General features: G+C 40.7%; 1 protein-coding gene across 7 annotated transcripts in view; it reads left to right on the forward strand.

Annotated features, from left to right (window-relative positions):
• Positions 1–13418, forward strand: part of SLC44A5 (solute carrier family 44 member 5) — a 350897-nt gene that overhangs the window by 5392 nt on the left and 332087 nt on the right. For 4 of the 7 annotated variants that reach the window (XR_003124439.2, XM_025417966.3, XM_025417964.3 and 1 more), the window contains exon 1: positions 459–547. The exons of the other annotated variants lie outside the window; for them this stretch is intronic. The gene's annotated coding sequence lies outside the window, so the exon portion shown is untranslated. Of the gene's footprint in view, positions 1–458; positions 548–13418 lie in introns of those variants that run through there. 7 annotated transcript variants of the gene reach the window in all.

The following is a 13418-nucleotide window of genomic DNA, read 5'->3' on the forward strand; positions in this document are numbered from 1 at the left end:
AAGAATTAGTGATAAAAACTGCCATTTGTTGGAGGTAGTTGCTTGACAGCCAGTTAGCAGGGAAAGTATGGTCTTGGGTGTCTGATCCTACTGTGGAGATATTGGCAGGCGGTGGGAGGGGGGGAATGAGGTCTTTGGGTGATTTTCTGCTTCCTAAGCATCTGTGACTAGAAAGTGCCATGGTATTTAGGGAAATATAAATAAATAATTATTATTTTAAAGCTCCCCACTGCCTTCTTCCACCTCCAAACTGTCTGCTCCTTTGCCAAGGATTAATAATGAAAATACACTAAGAATTTTGGTAGCGTCAGGGCTCTGTTTAGTCCCCTCCCTCCCTTTTTTTTGTACCCCAAGACTCTCTTTTGAGGCCAGCAAGGCTGGTAGTGTCTCAGGGATTATGTAACTAAGAATGGATCTGGCCCTTAGTGATACTGTAACTCAATGTGTTTGTGACATCAGCTCTTTTTCAAACTACTGAGAGTCACAGCATGTTAGAGTTAGAAGACATCCTCAGTGTTCACAGAGCTGTTAGAGGAATGATAAAGAGGTGAGTGAAGGGGCCACGAGTCTATGTAAGGAATTTGGTCAAGATTATTATTTGTAAACGGATTTTCTATATGAGTGAATATCTGTATCTTGATTGTATATATGTGTGTGTACATGCATATATGTGTACGTGCATATTACATATTATTATATATACATATATACAAAAATACATGCAATCTAAAGTCAACATTTATGCATCTTGAATTTCATCAGGTTTACTCTTTTTTAAAAAGATTTTTCAGTTTATTTATTTGAGAGAGAAAGAGCATGAGCGAGGGGAGGGACAGAGGGAGCAGCCGAAGCAGACTCCTTGCTGAGTGTGGAGTTGGAGGCCTTGATGCGGAGCTGGATCCCAGGACTCTGAGATCATGCCCTGAGCCGGAAGTCTCCAGATGCTTAATGACTGAATCCCCTGGGGTGCCCCAAGTTTACTCTTTGTAAGGAGATGTTCTGTGTAAGTGCAGATCTATACATCAATCGATCGATTTATCTATCTATAATAGAGCTCAGTTCCCAATTTAGATTTATTAATTTTTTGGGGGGGGGAACGAGCAGGAGGGGCAGCGGGAGAGGGAGGGAGAATCTTAAGCAGGCTCCATGCCCAGCGAGGAGCTCAGTGCCGTGGGGCTGGATTCCAGGACCCCAAGGTCGTGACCTGAGCGGCCACCAAGAATCAGCCGCCCAACCCACTACACCACCCAGGTGTCCCATGACTTAGGTTTGAACAGACTTGGTGTGGCCGCTGTGTTGAGAATATCCTCGAGGTGCAGAGAGGGAAACTGAAAGACCCGTGAGGAGATGTTTGCGGTGTTCGAGTTGAGAGGCTGGTGGCATCCCTTAGGGTGGAAGCAGGGAAGGACATGAGTGATGGAAGGATACCGAAGTGTCTCAGAGGTGGAGCTGATAGGGTCTTCTGAACTACCCGGGTGTGGAGGCTGAGAGCGATGGGTGCCACGATGACTGCCCGAGTGACTAAGAGGACGCAGCTGTCATCGGATGGTGTCAGAGGACTGTGGATGGGGCCCCTTTAGGTGGGGAGGATCCGGAGTTCACTTTTAGACACATTTCGGTTGGAAACGTTTATTTGCTATGCAAGCTGAGGCGACCAGTCAGAAGTTGGATACATGAGCCTGGGGTCTGGGAGAGCAGATCTGGGGCGCCAGCTGCACGGAGGTGGTATTTAGGGCCACGGATGGGGGACTCACTAGGGAGCGAGTGTGGACTGAGATCCGTGACCCAAGCCCAGGTTTGCTGTGTCATGAAGGCGGAGGGGAGAAGAGGAGGAAACCAGGAAGGGAGCTGGAATGGAGCAGCCAGTGGGGAAGGGGGAAATCAAGAGGGTGGGGGATCCCGGTGCCAAGGGGAGAGAACAAGAAGGAAGAGGAATCCTCAGTTGCTGCGCCAAATGTTTCCCCCTGGGAAGTAAGAGGAGGGCTTAGAAAGGGCCTCTGCGTTTATTCGTGCAAAGGTCACTGCAAACCCTGACAAGGCGGTTTCACCATCCTGGCAGCGGCGATGGTCTGCGCGGATGGCAGTGGCCTGCACAGACCGTGATGGCCCGCACTGACGGCGATGGCCCACATAGATGGTGATGGCCTGCACGGACCACAGTGGCCTGCATGGACTGCGATGGCCCACATGGATGGTGATGGCCCACCTGGATGGCGATGGCTCACATGGACGGTGATGGCCTGCACGGACTGCGATGGCCCACATAGATGGTGATGGCCCGCATGGACCGCAATGGCCCGCATGGACCATGATGGCCCACTTGGATGTCGATGGCCCGCATGGACCGCAATGGCCCGCATGGACCATGATGGCCCACATGGACGGCGATGGCCTGCATGGACCGTGGTGGCCTGCACAGAATGCGATGGCCTACATGAATGGTGGTGGCCTGCATGGATGTCGATGGCCTGCATGGACCAGCGATGGCCCGCATGGACTGCGATGGCCTGCACAGACCACAATCACCTGCATGTACTGTGGTGGCCTGCATGGACTGCGGTGGCCTGCACAGACCGCGGTGGCCTTCATGGACGGCGATGGCCCGCATGGACGAGGTTAAGAGAGATGGGAGGAGGACTGGCGACAGCTGCCTGAGCTCTGTTTAAGGGCATTGTTGCGAAGGGAGCAGAGGAAAGGTGCTGTGGCCCGGAGTGGGAGCAGCAGTGGAAAATCAGACTTTTTTTTTAGATGGGAGAAATAATGTTTCGTTCCTTGCTGTGTGCTACTCTTTGCCTCTGGAGGTGGTCTTTATTCTCGCTTTTGCTATTTTACTTTTTGGCTGCTTCTCATGACGGTTCCCTGGGGAGGTAAGGAAGGATTCATGTAGAATGACTTTCTGTTGTGAGAATTGTGCTTCTTTTTATCTCTGTTTCTTTAAATACAGTATCTTTGGGATCCCTGGGTGGTGCAGCGGTTTGGCGCCTGCCTTTGGCCCAGGGCGTGATCCTGGAGACCCGGGATCGAATCCCACGTCGGGCTCCCGGTGCATGGAGCCCGCTTCTCCCTCTGCCTGTGTCTCTGCCTCTCTCTCTCTCTGATGACTATCATAAGTAAATAAATAAAAATTAAAAAAAAATAAATACAGTATCTTTAAAAATATGAAATACAGCACTCAAATAGGGGTATAAATGAACCCCTGGGCAAAATATTTATTTATTTTTAAATTATTTTACATATATATATTTTAAATATTTTATTTATTTACTCATGAGACACAGAGAGGCAGAGGGAGAAGCAGGCTCCCTGCAGGGATCCCAATGTGGGACTCGATCCCAAGACCCTGGGATCATGCCCTGAGCCAAAGGCAGATGCTCAACCCCTGAGCCACTCAAGTGAGTGCCCCAAGATTTTATTTATTTATTTGAGAGAGAAAGAGAGAGAGAGATTGAGAATGAGCACAAGCAGGGGAGGAAGGGAAGTGGGAGGGAGAGTGAGAAACAGATTCCCACTGTTCGGGGAGCCCGACTCTGGGCCTGATCCCAGGACCCTGAGATTACTACCCGAGCCAAAGGACCTACACTAAAGGCAGATGCTTAACCCACTGAGCCACTCAGACGACCCTGGGCAAAATAGTGAATAAAATATGCCATGATAGGAGAAAGTTGCTAGGAGGGGGAGGTTTACCAGACATCATGTTTCTGGCTGTAGTAGTCTTTTCTCTCAGTTGGAAAGCTCAAAGGAACTGAAGAAAAATTTAAAAATACTGTAGTTCTTGACCGGAGGCACTTTTTTTCCGTGTCTGGAGACAATCTTGCAGTGTCAAGACCGGGCTAGTGCCATTGGGATCCAGTCGGTAGGGACCAGGGAGGCTGCTAGACATTCCATAATGCCCAGGACAGTCCCTACAGCAAAGAATGATCTGGTTTGAATTGTCAATAGCGCTGAGGCTGGGAAATTCTGGGCTTGCCCCATCGTTTTTCCATTCTTCCAGAGAGAAGCGAGAAAGCTACTTCTGTAAGAGGAATCCAGAAGAGTTGGCTTTACCAATCCCATTGTTCTGTTTAGACGAAGCACATCTTTTTAACAAATAATTAGGGTTCAAAATAAAAACATTTCTTTTTATGCTTTGCTTTCTCTTCGCCCCCTCCTTCCTCCTTCTGTCTGTTGGTTGCCATTGCATATTACAGTTTTAAAAAAATATACCTGTAGTTTCTCATTAGGGCTCATGATATTGGAGGAACATTAAAGTCACAATAAAAAAAATCCCTAGTTCAACTGAGGAACTACAATTTCATATTTTTGATTCCTGTTCTGCATCTAGATATTTTGTGAAATGATCAAGAACACAATATATTGTTAAACCCTGAATCTATCCTTATTGTGAAAGGATGAGTAGCCTCCCAGACTACTTTCCTGTGGCTTCTTTTAGCCATTAGGACTTTAGTGGAGAGCTGCACTCTTACTAACCCTATCATGTAAGGAAGACTGTGACCAAAGTCAGGACTGGTCCTAAGTGCTTGAGCAATTTTTCTGTAGGAACAATATTAATAGAACACTATATGTTAATTATACTGGAATTAAAAAAATAATAAAATAAAAAGAATTTTTAAAATGCCACATTCGGTTGGTGCAAATTTTTTTTCAAAATCCAGTTTTATAAGAAGCAATTTAAAATTTGTGCATTTTAAAAACTTAAAGGACAGATTTTTGTGTGTGTTTGTGGATCGGGGGGTACAATTTGTAGATCATTGGCTTGTGTTTCAGTGTTGAAATCCAGAGACCCCCCAAAAAATAGAAGATTTTGAAATTGATAGTAAAATTTTATTAAAAATGTATTATTACTCCAAGTGTGCCTTATGAAAAACCTAAAAGTCATCTTAAAGTTAGCCTATGATAATGTATATTTTGTAAGTATTAGTTAAAAACATATAAAAAGTGGGCAGTCCTGATGGCCCAGCGGTTTGGCGCCTCCTTCAGCTCAGGGTATCATCCTGGAGACCTGGGATTGAGTCCCACGTCGGGCTCCTTGCATGGAGCCTTCTTCTCCCTCTGCCTGTGTCTCTGCCTCTCTCTCTCTCTGTGTCTGTCATGAATAAATAAATAAAATCTTAATATATATATAAAGTCATAAAAATTGAAAAAATACTGTAAAAGGTACTTAATGGACATTCATACTTCACGAATTCAAGTATTAACCATATTTTTCAGTTTGCATTAAGCTCTTTTTTTTCTTCTTATTCACTGTTCTCAGCCTCTTATTCACAATTCTTTTGTTTGGCTGCACAAGAATGTCATCACATTCTTTTCCCATGGCAATGACATTGATTCTGCTGATTTAACACCTTTGCTATAGTGCAAGAAGGACCATTATGTTGTTAAAAAAAATCTTTGGTCATAAATAAACATGTCCAGAGGTATCTTAGCTGTATGGGGGTAGGATAGATGTGAAGTTACAAAGAATAGCATTGGAATCTCTCTCTTCCCTCATTCTTCTTAAACCACTAAGAAAGTCTTATATGGAAATATGTACTTCATAAATCTTTATGGAAACTCTGCATCGAGTAAGTATCACACTTCCCACACATAAATTTTTAATTAGTAATCTATAGAAACAACTACAAGGACAAAAGAAGGACATATGCCTCACATGCCACATTCTAAGATCAAGACTTCTTATGTTTTAGCCTCTGTACATTTTCACTGCCTGATTCTGAATTAATGCCCTAGATATGATGAAGAGTAAGCAAATTAATAGATTGTGCACAAGTTTATATGGGTCAAGAGAGGCATATAAACCATTTAACCTACTTGGGAAACAAGACATTTTCAAGTTTTTGGCAGCATTGAGGGGTAGGAAATCATATAAATTAGAAACAACTTACTAAAGCAAGTCTTTGAGGATGTCTAATGAGCATTTTTTTAAAGCAAATTGCTTATATTAAAGGGATTGAAATATCTTTTGAGTATTTAGAATTTTTGTGAGTCTAGACTTCCTTTCTTTAGTTGGCCTATTTAATGGGATTTTATGCTGCATCCTATATTTCTGAAAAGTGGGTTTTTTATTTTAATAGATCAAGGCAAAAAAAACTTGAGAACTGCCATTAGTAGACCAGCTGTTCAATAATCAAGTGGCTGGGGAAGGGAAGGGAAGGTTAGATTGTGTTCTTGAGTGACTTTATGGGAGGGCTCTTTATGAAGGATTTCCTGAATAAACATGCAGTCTTTTGATTCTTTAGATATGCTAAAACTTTTTCTTGGAATCAGCCAGAGCCTGAAATAGCTCTTTACCCAGCTTGTGCTATTTTGGCCTCCATAGAAGTGCTTTTGCTGATTTGTGCTTTAGCTGCCATAACACTGACTGATACTGAGATACTTGACATCATATTAAGCTCGCAGATGTTATTTCTTGTGCTGATCACTATTTCACAAAGTATCTGGGTTATGAGTACCTGATGGTGAAGTTTCTCAGAAATGCCCCTTAGCTAACAATGGATGAAGTGAGTCGTAGGACTCATGGTGTCTTCCACCATGGGTGGGCAGCTGGGAAGCTCAGAACGGAGTCTGAGATTTGGCTCAAGATTTATACATCATACGCTTGTGGATTTATTTTGTTTCTCATGGTCTCTCTTTATATACCTTGTTTTGTTGAATGGTGTGTATTCCTAGAAACTATTTTAAATCTTCTTTGAAACAAGATGAATTATAAATAATTAATATTGGCTGAGACTAAACCCATAGAGGTTAAATAATCTACTCAGTTATAAACTAGTAATTTGCAGAGTGTGCATTTAAACCTAGATGTAGCCCCAAACAATTTTATTTTATTATTATTTTATTTTTTTTTATTTTTTTATTTTTATTTTTATTTTTTTTCATTTTAGGGTTTTGAGGAATCTCTGGAATTTTATTTATTTATTTATTTATTTATTTATTTATTTATTATTAATAAATTTACTTTTTATTGGTGTTCAATTTACCAACATACAGTATAACACCCAGTGCTCATCCCGTCAAGTGCCCCCCTCAGTGCCCGTCACCCATTTACCCCCTCCCCTGCCCTCCTCCCCTTCCATCACCCCTAGTTCATTTCCCAGAGTTAGGAGTCTTTATGTTCTGTCTCCCAAACAATTTTATACATTCAATAGAACAATGAAAAAATTTTGGGAAACAAACTATCCTACAGTCCTAACCTCAAAAAATTTTTTTCACGTAGTCTTTGTTCATATATAGTTCTCCATAGCTGTGATTTTATTTTATGGTGTCTTTATCCACCTGGTTTCACAAGTTGAGAATCTGAAGTTTTCCTTGATTCTTTTCCCATACTTCTGCTCAGCCCTGATCCAGTCAGTCATTACTATTGATCCTAAGTGTCTACTTTTCTCTAATTCAGAGATATAATTGAGCACTGATCATTTCTAGTATGGATTGAACCACCTATACACGAATGGGTCTTCTTGCATTAGGGCTTATATTACCTCCAATTAATTTTTTCATACTGTCACAAACATGATGCTCCTCCAAGGCAAATCTGATCACATCCCTAAAATCCCATAGTGGCTCTCCATTACCAACCCAATATAAAAATCAAAATTCCATAACAAGGCATACAAAGCTCTCTAGGATCTGACCCATGGTGACCTTTTCTGCTTCATCTCCCACCACTTCCCACATCTACCCTAAGTTTAATGATCCTACCATTCTAACACTGGGGACCACCCATATTCTTTTATGCTTCTCTGTCTTTGTGATACTGGATTTTTTAGTAACACTAAGACATCCCTTTTTACCTTTCAAGCCTCAACACAAATGTCACTACTTTCTCTGAAACTTTCCCCATCTTCCCCTCTGGCACTCCCACCCTGCCCCTACCCTACTAACAGGCGCAGTTAAGCACTTCCTCTTTGGGGCTCTCCTGAGCTTAGTGCACATGCTTCTATTAGTGCTCCTAGATGGTTTAAAATGTTGAGTCCATCTCCTTTCTCAGTGCCCCTGGGGGTCTTCAGTTTTCTGCCCTGAAGCAAAAGGAACCAAAACTCTTGACAAAATCAGGCAGCAGCTTGACATCCTGGGTCAAAACAACACTGTAGCTGACCCCTGCCTCCCATTGTTCTGGTGATACTATCATGATAGGCAGTTTCAGGCCGGAATGTCTGTGCCTGGTGCCTGAGAGAACAGCACCCTATTCCCAAGACAGTTGTCTAGAAACTTTCTGCTCTTCCCTAGGGCTGCTTTCAGTCTTGTATCTTGACTTCGTTTTCTTGGATCAAACCTGACTTTGTGTAGGTTGTTGCATGCCTGGATTTAGACCTTCATTTTATTGGATTGCAGCAAAGGACTGCTGCACTGCCTGGGATTTGCTGAGTGCCTATTTACTACCTACTTCTCTAGGTCCCTCCAAAGATACCCAGTACCAGGCTGTGAGCTCCTTGAGGGTTCTGATTGTGTAATATTTATCTTATAATCCGAAATGTCTGGTATATCTCTGGGCATGTCACAGATAACTTATCACTGAATAAGTCAAACACACATGTATCTCTATATATTTTTATATATTCTCATAATTTTAACAATTTAATGATAATCGATTGCATTCTTTTCACATAGCTAACACAGTTAGCTGAATTTTCCGGTTTTCTCTGCAAATGCAATGGTTTCATAAACATTTGGCCCTGTGTGTGTTATGTGTGTATGTGTTTACTGTGCTGCTGATTATCTCTTTAGGTTAAAGAGACCCACTAGCCTCTGAGTCTAAAAGTTAAGTGTGGCCCATTAAAGGGAAAGTGAATTTGTTATCAATGTATCTAGGGAATTGTATGGGATTGGATAGTAGAAAATCTGATGTTAGCTACAAATTGTAACAATATTATCTTGTAATAATGTTATAAATTATCAGAAAGTTAGCTAGAAAGTTATTCCAGGGTCTGATATGTAATAATAGCTTGAGTTCTAAGAAAAAGGATATAGAAGAAAGCGATGCTAAATCATCTTCCTTTAGCTAGAACTCCTAAGATTTATATATTCATTTTTCTTTTTGTACTATTCTTCCTTTATTGATAGTACTTTTTCACATGAACATGAAATTAAACTGTAAACATCTTAGAGACTTTTAAATCTTTATCTTGGTCCCTAAAACTTAGTAAGTGTCCAATAATAATTAGTTGAATGAATATATGAGTGAATTTTAGGATATAGTTTTTTTTTTTTTTTTTTGCAATGAATGGACTAGAGTACTCCTGCCACTAAACTGGGACCCATAGATAGAGCTCAGAGCAGGTGTTCCTTCTTCCCATAATAGGAAGAGTTCCCCAGACCATGTGTGAAAAATCCATAATGTGAATCTATTTCTGGATAATCAGGAGATATTACTGTTTTTATTTCTTTAAGACTTCAAATTGGGAACTGTTCAACTCATCAGAGATGTTTATTGTAGGAAAACTTGGTTTCATGATCTACAGGGAATAAATAACTTCTGGGTTAGGGCCTTTGAGATGTTTTTGAAACACTGGAGTCTCGTATGTTTAGACAGGAAAAATAGAAGTCTGATTTAAAAATATAGACAATGGGATGAGGGTGGTGAGCAAGGCATGAAAGGCTGCCCTTAGGCAGTGTCTTTTCCAGAGAATTTATCATTGTCACCTAGAGATACTCTTTAGTTAGTTTCTAATAAATGACTTTTCCACATTTGGAATCTTTAAATCTCATTACTCTAGAAATATTTCTGAAATACCTGGAGAGATATTTTCTCTCCCCACGCCCTGCCCTTTCGTCTTCCCTCCCTTCCTTCCTTTGATATAATTATTTTCTTATTTTGGGTTAGTCTTGGTTAACAAAAAGTAATTTACTGAAAATGGTTTCATTAAAAACTGCAGTTATGTAATAGCAACTATGATTTTAAGGATTATCAAATTAATTTATGTATTTGTGTTTAACCTTATATGTTTCACCAAAATCTGGAACTAAATATTGTATCTTGAAAAACTAACTTGATATGCAGGTTGTTATTATTTAACATTGTGATTTTAATCTTCCTTTTTTATTAAAATGATTTAAAAGAAAAAGGTACCATATTCCCAGCTTACCTCTGTTGAATTAATAGCGTTCTTCCAAGGTATAAAACCTTTATAATTGTTCTCATTAGTCCTCAGGAGGGAGAGAAGGTTTGTAGATGTTATTATTTTTCCCATTTCTAAAGATGAGAAAGCACCTTTACCGAATAATATTTGTTGCTTACTATCCATTTACGTATCACTTGGTGATTTCATTATAATTTTGAATGTCAGTTTATATTTAACATGTGGACATTTTTTTAAAAGGGTTGACCTACAAATGGAATATTATTAATACTGAGATTCAGCTTTCCTAACTTTTAGTCTTATTCTTTTTCTACTCTGTAGATAGTCAGATATTATGATACACGATGAGGAAAATTCTATCTTTTAACATTTCTTTTCATTTAAAGACATTAATGGCATTTGGATCTGACTTAGAGACTCTAGTGCTATATTTAAACATGGCCTTTTTTTTCTCTTTTAGAATTTCATTCTTCATTTCAATTTTTCAAAAGCTGATGTATTTCCATTTGTGATGTCAGTTTTTCTTACCTTCTTTAATATTGATTGTGACATTCATGTGACTGGGGTTCAGAACATTTTAAAAATAATGTACCTGGAAATAGTCATCAACGTTAAAGTCTAACATTTTAGGAGAGTTGTCAACCAATTTCTGATAAGCAAGCTCTGATATGTAGTTAGAAGTCCGTAGAAATAAAACCCTAGGGTGTGTTAAAAATGGAAGATTTTACAAATGGGTTAGCTTAACATCTTTTTGAATAAGTAAACATAGGCTCAGAGAGGTTAGAATTGCTTGTCCTAGTTACACAGCCAGAACTTGGGCAAGTCTAGATTAAAATTCAGATCTTTTAGTTCAATATGGCTTTCACCACATGCTCTGGAATTGGCTCTATTGTCAATAGATGACAGGGCAGATGGAGCAACAGGTCTTTCATTTATAGCCTAGAATTAGAGTGGGGTGTGTGTGTGTGTGTGTGTGTGTGTGTGGTGTGCACATACGCACAGTACAAGAAAGTAGGAGAAAGGTGCTTTAACTCTACTCACTCATGTCTTAAGGCTTCCCATACCTCGGGCTTTCACGTGTTACAGCATTTATCAAACCATTTTAATTGTAGATATGCTTCTTTGCTACTAACCTATAAATGTCACGACTGGTTTACAAGTGTATCTTTGGTGACTATGAGCAAAGTGCCTTAGACTTAGTGCTTCACAATGATTTGTTGAGGAAATAAATGAACGTATTTTTTTTTTTAAATAAGAAAGACATGGGGTAGACAAAGGGATTCAATATCTTATTGTAGAAAGAACAATCCCACATCTCAATTCAGTTTCCTATTATGCCTGGCCACATGTTCCCAAAATGATTTTTTAAAAAGATTTATTTATTTATTTGAGAAGGAGATAGAGCAAGTGTGGGGGATCCCAGGCAGACTCCCCGCTGAACTTAGAGCCTGATGGCGGGGGGGGGGGGGGGTGAGTTTGATCCCACGACCTTGAACTGAAACAGGAGTTGGACATTCAACCAACTGTGTCAACCAGGTGCCCCTCGAAATGATTTTTCTTAAAATTTTTAAACAACATTTTTCAGAGCCTACCTGCTTTTTTTCTTTCTGGACTTTGGGGTCAGACAGATACATGTTCAAATTCCAGCGATAGGATTTTGAGCAAGTTACTTAACCTTGTTGAACTTCACTTTCCTTATATGAAAAATGGAGACAATAATACCTACGTCACAGAACTATTGGGAGGATTAAAGAACGTAACGAATGGCGAAGCACACAGCCTCATGTTGTGTGTAATAGGTAGTCAGTAGATGCTCATTTCAGTCCCCTTTTAACTTTTCTTCGCTCTTGCTTTCTCTCTGCTGCTTCCCTCCCCTTCCTTCTTTCCTTCCTTCTCTCTTTTTTCACTTCTTTTCTTCCTTCCTTCCTCCCTCCCTCCTCCTCCTCTCTCTCTTACTCTCTCTCCTTCCTTCCTTCTTTTCTCCCTACCTTTCCCTACTTCCCTTTTTCTGGAAATGGGACAACTACAGAAAATTAGAATCATGGTCAAAGCTAGCTTTTTCTTAGAGCAAAAGTGCTGTACCCAGCTTGCTTCCACGTCAGCCCCTTTTTCATTCTCCCCTTTCTCTGCCCTATTGCACCCTCATCTATGTCTACATTCAGTTTCCCACCCTGGCTTGTCTGAAATCCAGTTACGCTGCCATATGCCTGATGGTCAACATGTATTCTGTAGCAAGGTAGCAGAAAAGGGAAGGGAGTGAGAACAGGAAAACCTGGGAGTGCCTGAGGCAGTGAAAACACCCAGAGGTTGTGCTAATTGCAGGTAGTTGTTCCAGGAGCAGAGTCCCTGGAATGACATTCAGCTCTCTTTTAAAAAGGAAAAGGGGAAGGTCACAGCTGTTTGTTTTTCTTGCTCTTGACTGGTAAGGATGCTCTTTCATTGTCTTTCAGTCAGGCTACCTTGCAAAATGTGTCTAACCAGCATTTGAATTAATACTTAAAACAAGCCTTGCCTGAAAAGAAGAGCTGAGCCCCATCACTGAATGCAGAAAAAAAATCATAAAAATAAGTTAATGATCAAAACACCATGTGAAGGAAAGGGCCTCTTGACACAGGCAACCTCTTCTCAGCACAGAAAGTGAGCTAACAGTGGTGGAGCAACTACTGATGAGGTTCAGGTTAGATGGTAGATCAGCTGGTCCAGAGTGAAGAAGGATGTTTTCAAGAGTGTTTGGCTCAGAGGGAGACTATTTTATCTCTAACCTACCACTAACTTTATGACTTTGAGCCTTACGAAATCTATTGGTAAAACAAACTATTGTATGCTTGCTAATTGTTGCTATTGATATTATTTGGTTTGAGGATGAACTTTAGTTGAGGAGGGTGGTAGGAGAGTTGACCTCCTTGGAGAACCTCTGCTCTCATGAAAGAGGTATGACAGGGAGATGAGATGACTGTCTATAGACCTCTAGACTTTCCTGTGGAATTACCATGAAACTACAATAAAAAAATCATAAAATTGGGGTTCCCGGGTGACTCAGTCAGTTAAGCATCTGCCTTCAGCTCAGGTCAGGATCCCGGGGTCCTGAGATTGAACCCAGCATTGGGCTCCCTACTCAGTGGGGAATCTTTCTCTCCATCTGCCTCTGCCTCTCCCCCAGCTCATGCTCTCTTGCTCTCTCTCTTTCAAATAAATAAATAAAATCTTTAAAAAAACCCCACAAAAATCACTCTATTCCAAATTGAGTTTCCATTTATTCGGTAAGCATTTTATTGAATGTCTGCAGGCACTGTGCTGGGCTCTGAGGGTACATAGATATAAGAGTGACCTGATCTCTACCTTCAA

Source organism: Canis lupus, chromosome 6 (assembly GCF_003254725.2).
Source record: "Canis lupus dingo isolate Sandy chromosome 6, ASM325472v2, whole genome shotgun sequence".
NCBI lineage: Eukaryota > Metazoa > Chordata > Mammalia > Carnivora > Canidae > Canis > Canis lupus.